This window comes from Macaca nemestrina, chromosome 4 (assembly GCF_043159975.1).
Source record: "Macaca nemestrina isolate mMacNem1 chromosome 4, mMacNem.hap1, whole genome shotgun sequence".
NCBI classification, from domain to species: domain Eukaryota; kingdom Metazoa; phylum Chordata; class Mammalia; order Primates; family Cercopithecidae; genus Macaca; species Macaca nemestrina.
In genome coordinates this window covers 134,056,709-134,069,228 of record NC_092128.1, presented here as the reverse complement: position 1 = coordinate 134,069,228, position 12,520 = coordinate 134,056,709, and positions in this window count along the sequence as shown.

The following is a 12,520-nucleotide window of genomic DNA, read 5'->3' as shown; positions in this document are numbered from 1 at the left end:
ATACAGATGTAACTCTGTGAGATGAATTTACAGAACACTAAGCAGTTTCTCAGAAAATTTCTTTCCAGACTTCATTTGAGGATATTTTCTATTTCACCATAGCCCCTATGGGCTTCCAAATATCACTTTGCCAATTCCAAAACAACTGTCTTAGCGAAAGGCTTCTTGAGGTGAAAGCTGTAACTCAGTGAGATGATTTCACAGAACACAAAGAAGATTCTCAGAAAGCTTCTTTGTCTTTGTTATCGGAGGATATTTCCTTTGGCCCTATAGTCTTCAAAGGGATCCGAAATATCTGTTCTCAGATTCCACAGAAATAAGGCTAGCAAAGAGATCCACGAAATACAAATGTACCTCTGTGAGATGAATTAACAGAACACTAAGCAGTTTCTCAGAAAACTTCATTCCAGATTTCATCTGAGGATATTTCCTTTTTCACCATAGCCCTCTATGGGCTTACAAATATCACTTTGCCAATTCCACAAGAACTCTCTTAGCGAAAGGCTTCTTGAGTGGAAAGCTGTAACTCTGTGAGATGATTTCACAGAACACAAAGAAGTTTCTCAGAAAGCTTCTTTCTCTTTGTTATCGGAGGATATTTCCTTTGGCCCTGTAGTCTTCAAAGGGATCCGAAATATCTGTTCTCAGATTCCACAGAAATAAGGCTAGCAAAGAGATCCACGAAATACAGATGTAACTCTGTGAGATGAATTAACAGAACACTTAGGAGTTTCTCAGAAGGCTTCTTTCCAGATTTCATCTGAGGATATTTCCTTTTTCACCATAGCCCTCTATGGGCTTCCAAATATCACTTTGCCAATTCCACAAGAACTGTATTAGCGAAAGGCTTCTTGAGGGGAAAGCTGTAACTCTCTGAGATGATTTCACAGAACACAAAGAAGTTTCTCAGAAATCTTCTTTCTTTTTGTTATCGGAGGATATTTCCTTAGGCCCTATAGTCTTCAAAGCGATCCGAAATATCTGTTCTCAGATTCCACAGAAATAAGGCTAGCAAAGAGATCCACGAAATACAGATGTAACTCTGTGAGATGAATTAACAGAACACTAAGCAGTTTCTCAGAAAGCTTCTTTCCAGATTTCATCTGAGGACAGTTCCTTTTTCACCATAGCCCTCTGTGGGCTTCGAAATATCACTTTGCCAATTCCACAAGAACTGTCTTAGCGAAAGGCTTCTTGAGGGGAAAGCTGTAACTCTGGTAGATGATTTCACAGAACACAAAGAGGTTTCTCGGAAAGCTTCTTTCACTTTGTTATCGGAGGATATTTCCTTTGGCCCTATAGTTTTCAAAGGGATCCGAAATATCTGTCCTCAGATTCCACAGAAATAAGGCTAGAAAAGAGATCCACGAAATACAGATGTAACTCTGTGACATGAATTAACAGAACAATAAGGAGTTTCTCCGAAAGCTTCTATCCAGATTTCATCTGAGGATATTTCCTTTTTCACCGTAGCCCTCTATGGGCTTCCAAATATCACTTTGCCAATTCCACAAGAACTGTCTTAGCGAAAGGCTTCTTAGGGGAAAGCTGTAACTCTCTGAGATGATTTCAGAGAACACAGAGAAGTTTCTCAGAAAGCTTCTTTCTCTTTGTTATCGGAGGACATTTCCTTTGGCCCTATAGTTTTACAAGGGATCCGAAATATCTGTTCTCATATTCCACAGAAATAAGGCTAGCAAAGAGATCCACGAAATACAGATGTTTCTCTGTTTGATGAATTAACAGAACACTTAGCAGTTTCTCAGAGAGCTTCTTTCCAGATTTCATCTCAGGATATTTCCTTTTTCAACATAGCCCTCTATGGGCTTCCAAATATCACTTTGCCAATTCCACAAGAACTGTCTTAGCGAAAGGCTTCTTGAGGGGAAAGCTGTAACTCTGTGAGATGATTTCACAGAACACAAAGAAGGTTCTCAGAAAGCTTCTTTCTCTTTGTTATCGGAGGATATTTCCTTTGGCCCGATAGTCTTCTAAGGGATCCGTAATATCTGTTCTCAGATTCCACAGAAATAAGGCTAGCAAAGAGATACACGAAATACAGATGTAACTCTGTGAGATGAATTAACACAACACTAAGCTGTTTCTCAGAAAGCTTCTTTCCAGATTTCATCGGAGGATATTTCCTTTTTCACCGTAGCCTTCTATGGGCTTCCAATATAACTTTGCCAATTCCACAAGAACTGTCTTAGTGAAAGGCTTCTTGAGGGGAAAGCTGTAACTCTGTGAGATGATTTCACAGAACATAAAGAAGTTTCTCAGAAATCTTCTTTCTCTTAGTTATCGGAGGATATTTCCTTTGGCCCTATAGTCTTCAAAGGGATCCGAAATATCTGTTCTCAGGTTACACAGAAATAAGGCTAGTAAAGGGATCCACGACATACAGATGTAACTCTGTGAGATGAATTAACAGAAAACTTAGGAGTTTCTCAGAAGGCTTCTTTCCAGATTTCATCTGAGGATATTTCCTTTTTCACCATAGCCCCCATGGGCTTCCAAATATCACTTTGCCAATTCCACAAGAACTGTCTTAGCGAAACGCTTTTGAGGGGAAAGCTGTAACTCTGTTATCTGATTTCACAGAACACAAAGAAGTTTCTCAGAAAGCTTCTTTCTCTTTGTTATCGGAGGATATTTCCTTTGGCCCTATAGACTTCAAAGGGATCCGAAATATCTGCTCTCAGATTCCATAGAAATAAGACTAGCAAAGAGATCCAAGAAATACAGATGTAACTCTGTGAGATGAATTTACAGAACACTAAGCAGTTTCTCAGAAAATTTCTTTCCAGGTTTCATCTGAGGATATTTTCTATTTCACCATAGCTCCTATGGGCTTCCAAATATCACTTTGCCAATTCCAAAACAACTGTCTTAGCGAAAGGCTTCTAGAGGGGAAAGCTGTAACTCAGTGAGATGATTTCACAGAACACAAAGAAGATTCTCAGAAAGATTCTTTCTCTTTGTTATCGGAGGATATTTCATTTGGCCCTATAGTCTTCAAAGGGATCCGAAATATCTGTTCTCAGATTCCACAGAAACAAGGCTAGAAAAGAGATCCACGCAATACAGATGTAACTCTGTGACATGAATTAACAGAACAATAAGCAGTTTCTCCGAAAGCTTCTTTCCAGATTTCATCTGAGGATATTTCCTTTTTCACCGTAGCCCTCTATGGGCTAATAAATATCACTTTGCCAATTCCACAAGAACTGTCTTAGCGAAAGGCTTCTTAGGGGAAAGCTGTAACTATCTGAGATGATTTCAGAGAACAAAAAGAAGTTTCTCAGAAAGCTTCTTTCTCTTTGTTATCGGAGGATATTACCTTTGGCCCTATAGGCTTCAAAGGGATCCGAAATATCTGTTCTCAGATTCCAAGAAATACGGCTAGCAAAGAGATACACGAAATACAGATGTAACTCTGCGAGTGGAAGTCACTCATCACAGAGCAGTTTCTCAGAAAGCTTCTTTCCAGATTTCATCTGAGGATAATTCCTTTTTCACCATAGCCCTCTATGGGCTTCCAAATATCACTTTGCCAATTCCACAAGAACTGTCTTAGCGAAAGGCTTCTTGAGGGGAAAGCTCTAACTCTGGTAGATGGTTTCAGAGAACACAAAGTGGTTTCTCGGAAAGCTTCTTTCTCTTTGTTATCGGAGGACATTTCCTTTGGCCCTATCGGCTTCAAAGGGATCCGAAATATCTGTTCTCAGATTCCACAGAAATAAGGCTAGCAAAGAGATCCACGAAATACAGATGTTACTCTGTGAGATGAATTAACAGAAAACTAAGCAGGTTCTCAGAGAGCTTCTTTCCAGATTTCATCTGAGGATATTTCCTTTTTCACCGTAGCCCTCTAGGGGCTTCCAAATATCACTTTGCCAATTCCACAAGAACTGTCTTAGCCAAAGGATTCTTGAGGGGGAAGCTGTACCTCTGTGAGTTGATTTCACAGAACACAAAGATGTTTCTCAGAAAGCTTCTTTCTCTTTTTTATCGGAGGACATTTTCTTTGGCCCTATAGTCTTCAAAGGGCTCCGAAATATCTGTTCTCAGATTCCACAGAAATAAGGCTAGCAAAGAGATCCACGAAATACATATGTAACTCTGTGAGATGAATTAACAGAACACTAAGCAGTTTCTCAGAAAACTTCTTTCCAGATTTCATCTGAGGATATTTCCTTTTTCACCATAGCCCTCTAGGGGCTTCCAAATATCACTTTGCCAATTCCACAAGAACTGTCTTAGCGAAAGGCTTCTTGAGGGGAAAGCTGTAACTCTGTGAGATGATTTCACAGAACACAAGGAAGTTTCTCAGAAAGCATCTTTCTCTTTGTTATCAGAGGATATTTCCTTTGGCCCTATAGTCTTCAAAGGGATCCGAAATATCTGTTCTCAGATTCCACAAAAATAAGGCTAGCAAAGAGATCCACGAAATACAGATGTAACTCTGTGAGATGAATTAACAGAACTCTAAGCAGTTTCTCAGAAAGCTTCTTTCCAGATTTCTTCTGAGGATATTTCCTTTTTCACCGTAGCATTCTATGGGCTTCCAAATATCACTTTGCCAATTCCACAAGAACTGTCTTAGCGAAAGGCTTCTTGAGGGGAAAGCTGTAACTCTGTGAGATGATTTCACAGAACACAAAGAAGTTTCTCAGAAAGCTTCCTTCTCTTTGTTATCGGAGGATATTTCCTTTGGCCCTATACTCTTCAAAGGGATCCGAAATATCTGTTCCCAGATTCCACAGAAATAAGGCTAGCAAAGAGATCCACGAAATACAGATGTAACTCTGTGAGTGGAAGTCACACATCACAGAGCAGTTTCTCAGAAAGCTTCTTTCCAGATTTCATCTGAGGATATTTCCTTTTTCACCATAGTCCCTATGGGCTTCCAAATATCACTTTGCCAATTCCAGAAGAACTGTCTTAGCGCAAGGCTTCTTGAGGGGAAAGCTGAAACTCTGTGAGATGATTTCAAAGAACACAAAGAAGTTTCTCAGAAAGTTTCTTTCTCTTTGTTATCGGAGGATATTTCCTTTGGCCCTATAGTCTTCAAAGAGATCCGAAATATCTGTTTTCAGATTTCGCAGAAATAAGGCTAGCAAAGAGATCCAGGAAATACAGATGTAACTCTGTGAGATGAATTAACAGAACACTTAGGAGTTTCTCAGAAGGCTTCTTTCCAGATTTCATCTGAGGATATTTCCTTTTTCACCACAGCCCCTATGGGCTTCCAAATATCACTTTGCCAATTCCACAAGAACTGTCTTAGCGCAAGGCTTCTTGAGGGGAAAGCTTTAACTCTGTGAGATGATTTCACAGAACACAAAGAAGTTTCTCAGAAAGCTTCTTTCTCTTTGTTATCGGAGGATATTTCCTTTGGCCCTATAGTCTTCAAAGGGATCCGAAATATCTCTTCTCAGGTTCCACAGAAATAAGGCTAGTAAAGAGATCCATGAAATACAGATGTAACTCTGTGAGATGAATTAACAGAACACTTAGGAGTTTCTCAGAAGGCTTCTTTCCAGATTTCATCTGAGGAAATTTCCTTTTTCACCATAGACCCTATGGGTTTCCAAATATCACTTTGCCAATTCCACAAGAACTGTCTTAGCGAAAGGCTTCTTGAGGGGAAAGCTGTAACTCTGTTAGATGATTTCACAGAACTCAAAGAGGTTTCTCAGAAAGATTCTTTCTCTTTGTTATCGGAGGATATTTCCTTTGGCCCTATAGTCTTCAAAGGGATCAGAAATAACTGTTCTCGGATTCCACATAAATAAGGCTAGCAAAGAGATCCACGACATACAGATTTAACTCTGTGAGATGAATTAACAGAACACTAATCAGTTTCTCAGAAAGCTTCTTTCCAGATTTCATTGAGGATATTTCCTTTTTCACCATAGCCCTCTATGGGCTTCCAAATATCACTTTGCCAGTTCCACAAGAACTGTCATAGCGAAAGGCTTCTTGAAATGAAAGCTGTAACTCTGTGAGATGATTTCACAGAACACAAAGAAGTTTCTCAGAAAGCTTCTTTCTCTTTGTCATCGGAGGATAAATCCCTTGGTCCTATAGTCTTCAAAGTGATCCGAAATGTCTGTTCTCAGATTCCACAGAAATAAGGCTAGCAAAGAGATCCACGAAATACAGATGTAACTCTGTGAGTGGAAGTCACACATCACAGAGCAGTTAATCAGAAAGCTTCTTTCCAGATTTCATCTGAGGATATTTCCTTTTTCAATATAGCCCTCTCTGGGCTTCCAAATATCACTTTGCCAATTCCACAAGAACTGTCTTAGCGAAAGGCTTCTTGAGAAGAAAGCTGTAACTCTGTGAGATGATTTCACAGAACACAAAGAAGTTTCTCAGAAAGCTTCCTTCTCTTTGTTATCGGAGTGTATTTCCTTTGGCCCTATAGTCTTCATGGTATCGAAATATCTGTTCTCAGATTCCACACAAATAAGGCTAGCAAGGAGACCCACGAAATTCAGATGTAACTCTGTGAGATGAATTAAAAGAACACTAAGCAGTTTCTCAGAAAGCTTCTTTCCAGATTTCATCTGAGTTTATTTCCTTTTTCACCATAGCTCTCTATGGACTTCGAAATATCACTTTTCCAATTCCACAAGAACTGTCTTAGCGAAAGGCTTCTTCAGGGGAAAGCTGTAACTCTGTGAGTTGATTTCACAGAATACAAAGAAGTTTCTCAGAAAGCTTCTTTCTCTTTGTTATCGGAGGATATTTCCTTTGGCCCTATAGTCTTCAAAGGGATCCGAAATATCTGTTCTCAGATTCCACAGAAATAAGGCTAGCAAAGAGATCCAGGACATACAGATGTAACTCTGTGAGATGAATTAACAGAACACTAGGCAGTTTCTCAGAAAGCTTCTTTCCAGATTTCATCTGAGGATATTTCCTTTTTCACCATAGCCGTCTATGGGCTTCTAAATATCAGTTTGCCAATTCCACAAGAACTGTCTTAGCGAACGGCTTCTTGAGGGGAAAGCTGTAACTCTGTGAGATGATTTCACAGAAAACAAAGAAGTTTCTCAGAAAGCTTCTTTCTCTTTGTTATCGGAGGATAATTCCCTTGGCCCTATAGTCTTCAGACGGATCTGAAATATCTGTTCTCAGATTCAACAGAAATAAGGCTAGCAAAGAGATCCAAGAAATACAGATGTAACTCTGTGAGTGGAAGTCACACATCACAGAGCAGTTTTTCAGAAAGCTTCTTTCCAGATTTCATCTGAGGATATTTCCTTTTTCAATATAGCCCTCTATGGGCTTCCAAATATCACTTTGCCAATTACACAAGAACTGTCTTAGCGAAAGGCTTCTTGAGGGGAAAGCTGTAACTCTGTGAGATGATTTCACAGAACACAAAGAAGTTTCTCAGAAAGCTTCTTTCTCTTTGTTACCGGAGGATATTTCCTTTGGCCCTATAGTCTTCAAAGGGATCCAAAATATCTCTTCTCAGATTCCACAGAAATAAGGCTAGCAAAGAGATCCACGAAATACAGATGTTACTCTGACAGATGAATTAACAGAACACTAAGCAGTTTCTCAGAAAGCTTCTTTCCAGATTTCATCTGAGGATATTTCCGTTTTCACCATAGCCCCTACGGGCTTCCAAATATCACTTTGCCAATTCCACAAGAACTGTCTTAGCGAAAGGCTTCTTGAGGGGAAAGCTGTAACTCTGTGAGATGATTTCACAGAACACAAGGAAGTTTCTCAGAAACCATCTTTCTCTTTGTTATCAGAGGATATTTCCTTTGGCCCTATAGTCTTCAAAGGGATCCGAAATATCTGTTCTCAGATTCCACAAAAATAAGGCTAGCAAAGAGATCCACGAAAAACAGATGTAACTCTGTGAGATGAATTAACAGAACTCTAAGCAGTTTCTCAGAAAGCTTCTTTCCAGATTTCATCTGAGGATATTTCCTTTTTCACCGTAGCATTCTATGGGCTTCCAAATATCACTTTGCCAATTGCACAAGAACTGTCTTAGCGAAAGGATTCTTGAGGGGAAATCTGTAACTCTGTGAGATGATTTCACAGAACAAAAAGAAGTTTCTCAGAAAGCTTCTTTCTCTTTGTTATCGGAGGATATTTCCTTTGGCCCTATAATCTTCAAAGGGATCCGAAATATCTGTTCTCACATTCCACAGAAATACGGCTAGCAAAGAGATCCACGAAATACAGATGTAACTCTGGGAGATGAATTAACAGAACGCTAAGCAGATTCTCAGAAAGCTTCTTTCCAGATTTCATCTGAGGATATTTCCTTTTTCAACATAGACATCTATGGGCTTTCAAATATCACTTTGCCAATTCCACAAAAACTGTATTAGCGAAAGGCTGCTTGAGGAGAAAGCTGAAACTCTGTGAAATGATTTCACAGAACACAAAGAAGTTTCTCAGAAAGCTTCTTTCTCTTTGTTATCGGAGGATATTTCCTATGGCCCTATAATCTTCAAAGGGATCCGAAATATCTGTTTTCAGATTCCACAGAAATAAGGCTAGCAAAGAGATCCACGAAATACAGATGTAACTCTGTGAGTGGAAGTCACACATCACAGAACAGTTTCTCAGAAAGCTTCTTTGCAGATTTCATAGGAGGATATTTCCTTTTTCACCATAGCCCTCTATGGTCTTCCAAATATCACTTTGCCAATTCCACAAGAACTGTCTTAGCAAAATGCTTCTTGAGGGGAAAGCTGTAACTCTGTGAGATGATTTCACAAACACAAAGAAGTTTCTCAGAAAGCTTCTTTCTCTTTGTTATCGGAGGATATTTCCTTTGGCCCTATAGTGTTCAAAGGGATCCGTAATATCTGTTCTCAGATTCCACAAAAAATGGCTAGCAAAGAGATCCACGAAATACAGATGTAACTCTGTGAAATGAATTAACAGAACACTAAGCAGTTTCTCAGAAAGCTTCTTTCCAGATTTCATCTGAGGATATTTCCTTTTTCACCATAGCCCTCTATGGGCTTCCAAATATCACTTAGCCAATTCCACAAGAACGGTCTTGGCGAAAGGCTTCTTGAGGGGGAAGCTGTAACTCTGTGAGATGATTTCACAGAACACAAAGAAGATTCTCAGAAAGCTTCTTTCTCTTTGTTATCGGAGGATATTTCCTTTGTCCCTGTAGTCTTCAAAGGAATCCGTAATATCTGTTCTCAGATTCCACAGAAATAAGGCTAGCAAAGAGATCCACGAAATACAGATGTAACTCTGTGAGATGAATTAACAGAACACTTAGCAGTTTCTCAGGAAGCTTCATTCCAGATTTCATCTGAGGATATTTCCTTTTTCACAATAGCCCTCTAAGGGCTTCCAAATATAACTTTGCCAATTCCACAAGAACTGACCTAGCGAAAGGCTTCTTGAGGGGGAAGCTGTAACTCTGTGAGATGATTTCACAGAACACAAAGAAGTTTCTCAGAAAGCTTCTTTCTCTTTGTTATCGGAGGATATTTCCTTTGGCCCTGTAGTCTTCAAAAGAATCCGTAATATCTGTTCTCAGATTCCACAGAAATAAGGCTAGCAAAGAGATCCACGAAATATAGATGTAACTCTGTGAGATGAATTAACAGAACACTAAGCAGTTTCTCAGAAATCTTCTTTCCAGATTTCATCTGAGGATATTTCCTTTTCCACCATAGCCCTCTATGGGCTTCCAAATATCACTTTGCCAATTCCACAAGAAGTGTCTTAGCGAAAGGTTTCCTGAGGGGAAAGCTGTAACTCTGTGTGATGATTTCACAGAACACAAAGAAGTTTCTCAGAAAGCTTCTTTCTTTTGTTACCGGAGGATATTTCCTTTGGCCCTATAATCTTCAAAGGGATCCGAAATATCTGTTCTCAGATTCCACAGAAATAAGGCTATCAAAGAAATCCACGAAATACAGATGTAACCTTGTGAGATGAATTAACAGAACACTAAACAGTTTCTCAGAAAGCTTCTTTCCAGATTTCATCTGAGGATATTTCCTTTTTCAATATAGCCCTCTATGGGCTTTCAAATATCACTTTGCCAATTCCACAAGAAGTGTCTTAGCGAAAGGCTTCTTGAGGGGAAAACTGTAACTCTGTGAGATGATTTCACAGAACACAAAGAAGTTTCTCAGAAAGCTTCTTTCTCTTTGTTATCGGAGGATATTTCCTTTGGCCCTGTAGTCTTCTAAGGGACCCGAAATATCTGTTCTCAGATTCCACACAAATAAGGCAAGCAAAGAGATCCACGAAATACAGATGTGATTCTGTGAGATGAATTAATAGAACACTAAGCAGTTTCTCAGAAAGCTTCTCTCCAGATTTCATCTGAGGATATTTCCTTTTTCACCCTAGCCCTCTATGGGTTTTCAAATATCACTTTGCCAATTCCACAAGAAGTGTCTTAGCGAAAGGTTTCCTGAGGGGAAAGCTGTAACTCTGTGTGATGATTTCACAGAACACAAAGAAGTTTCTCAGAAAGCTTCTTTCTTTTGTTATCAGAGGATATTTCCTTTGGCCCTATAATCTTCAAAGGGATCCGAAATATCTGTTCTCAGATTCCACAGAAATAAGGCTAGCAAAGAGATCCATGAAATACAGATGTAACCTTGTGAGATGAATTAACAGAACACTAAGCAGTTTCTCAGAAAGCTTCTTTCCAGATTTCATCTGAGGATATTTCCTTTTTCAACATAGCCCTCTATGGGCTTTCAAATATCACTTTGCCAATTTCACAAGAAGTGTCTTAGCGAAAGGCTTCTTGAGGGGAAAACTGTAACTCTGTGAGATGATTTCACAGAACACAAAGAAGTTTCTCAGAAAGCTTCTTTCTCTTTGTTATCGGAGGATATTTCCTTTGGCCCTATAGTCTTCAAAGGGATGCGAAATATCTGTTCTCAAATTCCAGGAAAATAGGCTAGCAAATAGATCCACGAAATACAGATGTAACTCTGTGAGATGAATTAAAAGAACACTAAGCAGTTTCTCAGAAAGCTTCTTTCCAGATTTCTTCTGTGGATATTTCCTTTTTCAATATAGCCCTCTAAGGGCTTCCAAATATCACTTTGCCAATTCCACAAGAACTGTCTTAGCGTAAGGCTTCTTGAGGGGAAAGCTGTAACTCTGTGAGATGATTTCCCAGAACACAAAGAAGTTTCTCAGAGAGCTTCTTTCTCTTTGTTATCGGAGGATATTTCCTTTGGCCATATAGTCTTCAAAGTGATCCGAAATATCTGCTCTCAGATTCCACAGAAATAAGGCTAGCAAAGAGATCCACGAAATACAGATGTAACTCTGTGAGTGGAAGTCACACATCACAGAGCAGTTTCTCAGAAAGCTTCTTTCCAGATTTCAACTGAGGATATTTCCTTTTTCATTATAGCCCTCTTTGGGCTTCCAAATATCACTTTGCCAATTGCACAAGAACTGTCTTAGCGAAAGGATTCTTGAGGGGAAATCTGTAACTCTGTGAGATGATTTCACAGAACAAAAAGAAGTTTCTCAGAAAGCTTCTTTCTCTTTGTTATCGGAGGATATTTCCTTTGGCCCTATAATCTTCAAAGGGATCCGAAATATCTGTTCTCAGATTCCACAGAAATACGGCTAGCAAAGAGATCCACGAAATACAGATGTAACTCTGGGAGATGAATTAACAGAACGCTAAGCAGTTTCTCAGAAAGCTTCTTTCCAGATTTCATCTGAGGATATTTCCTTTTTCAACATAGCCCTCTATGGGCTTTCAAATATCACTTTGCCAATTCCACAAAAGCTGTCTTAGCGAAAGGCTGCTTGAGGAGAAAGCTGTAACTCTGTGAGATGATTTCACAGAACACAAAGAAGATTCTCAGAGAGCTTCTTTCTCTTTGTTATCGGAGGATATTTCCTATGACCCTGTAAACTTCAAAGGGATCCGAAATATCTGTTCTCAGATTCCACAGAAATAAGGCTAGCAAAGAGATCCACGAAATACAGATGTAACTCTGTGAGTGGAAGTCACACATCACAGAACAGTTTTTCAGAAAGCTTCTTTGCATATTTCATATGAGGATATTTCCTTTTTCACCAAAGCCCTTTATGGTCTTCCAAATATCACTTTGCCAATTCCACAAGAACTGTCTTAGCAAAATGCTTCTGGAGGGGAAAGCTGTAACTCTGTGAGATGATTTCACAAACACAAAGAAGTTTCTCAGAAAGCTTCTTTCTCTTTGTTATCGGAGGATATTTCCTTTGGCCCTATAGTGTTCAAAGGGATCCGTAATATCTGTTCTCAGATTCCACAAAAAATGGCTAGCAAAGAGATCCACGAAATACAGATGTAACTCTGTGAAATGAATTAACAGAACACTAAGCAGTTTCTCAGAAAGCTTCTTTCCAGACTTCATCTGAGGATATTTCCTTTTTCACCATAGCCCTCTATGGGCTTCCAAATATCACTTAGCCAATTCCACAAGAACGGTCTTGGCGAAAGGCTTCTTGAGGGGAAAGCTGTAACTCTGTGAGA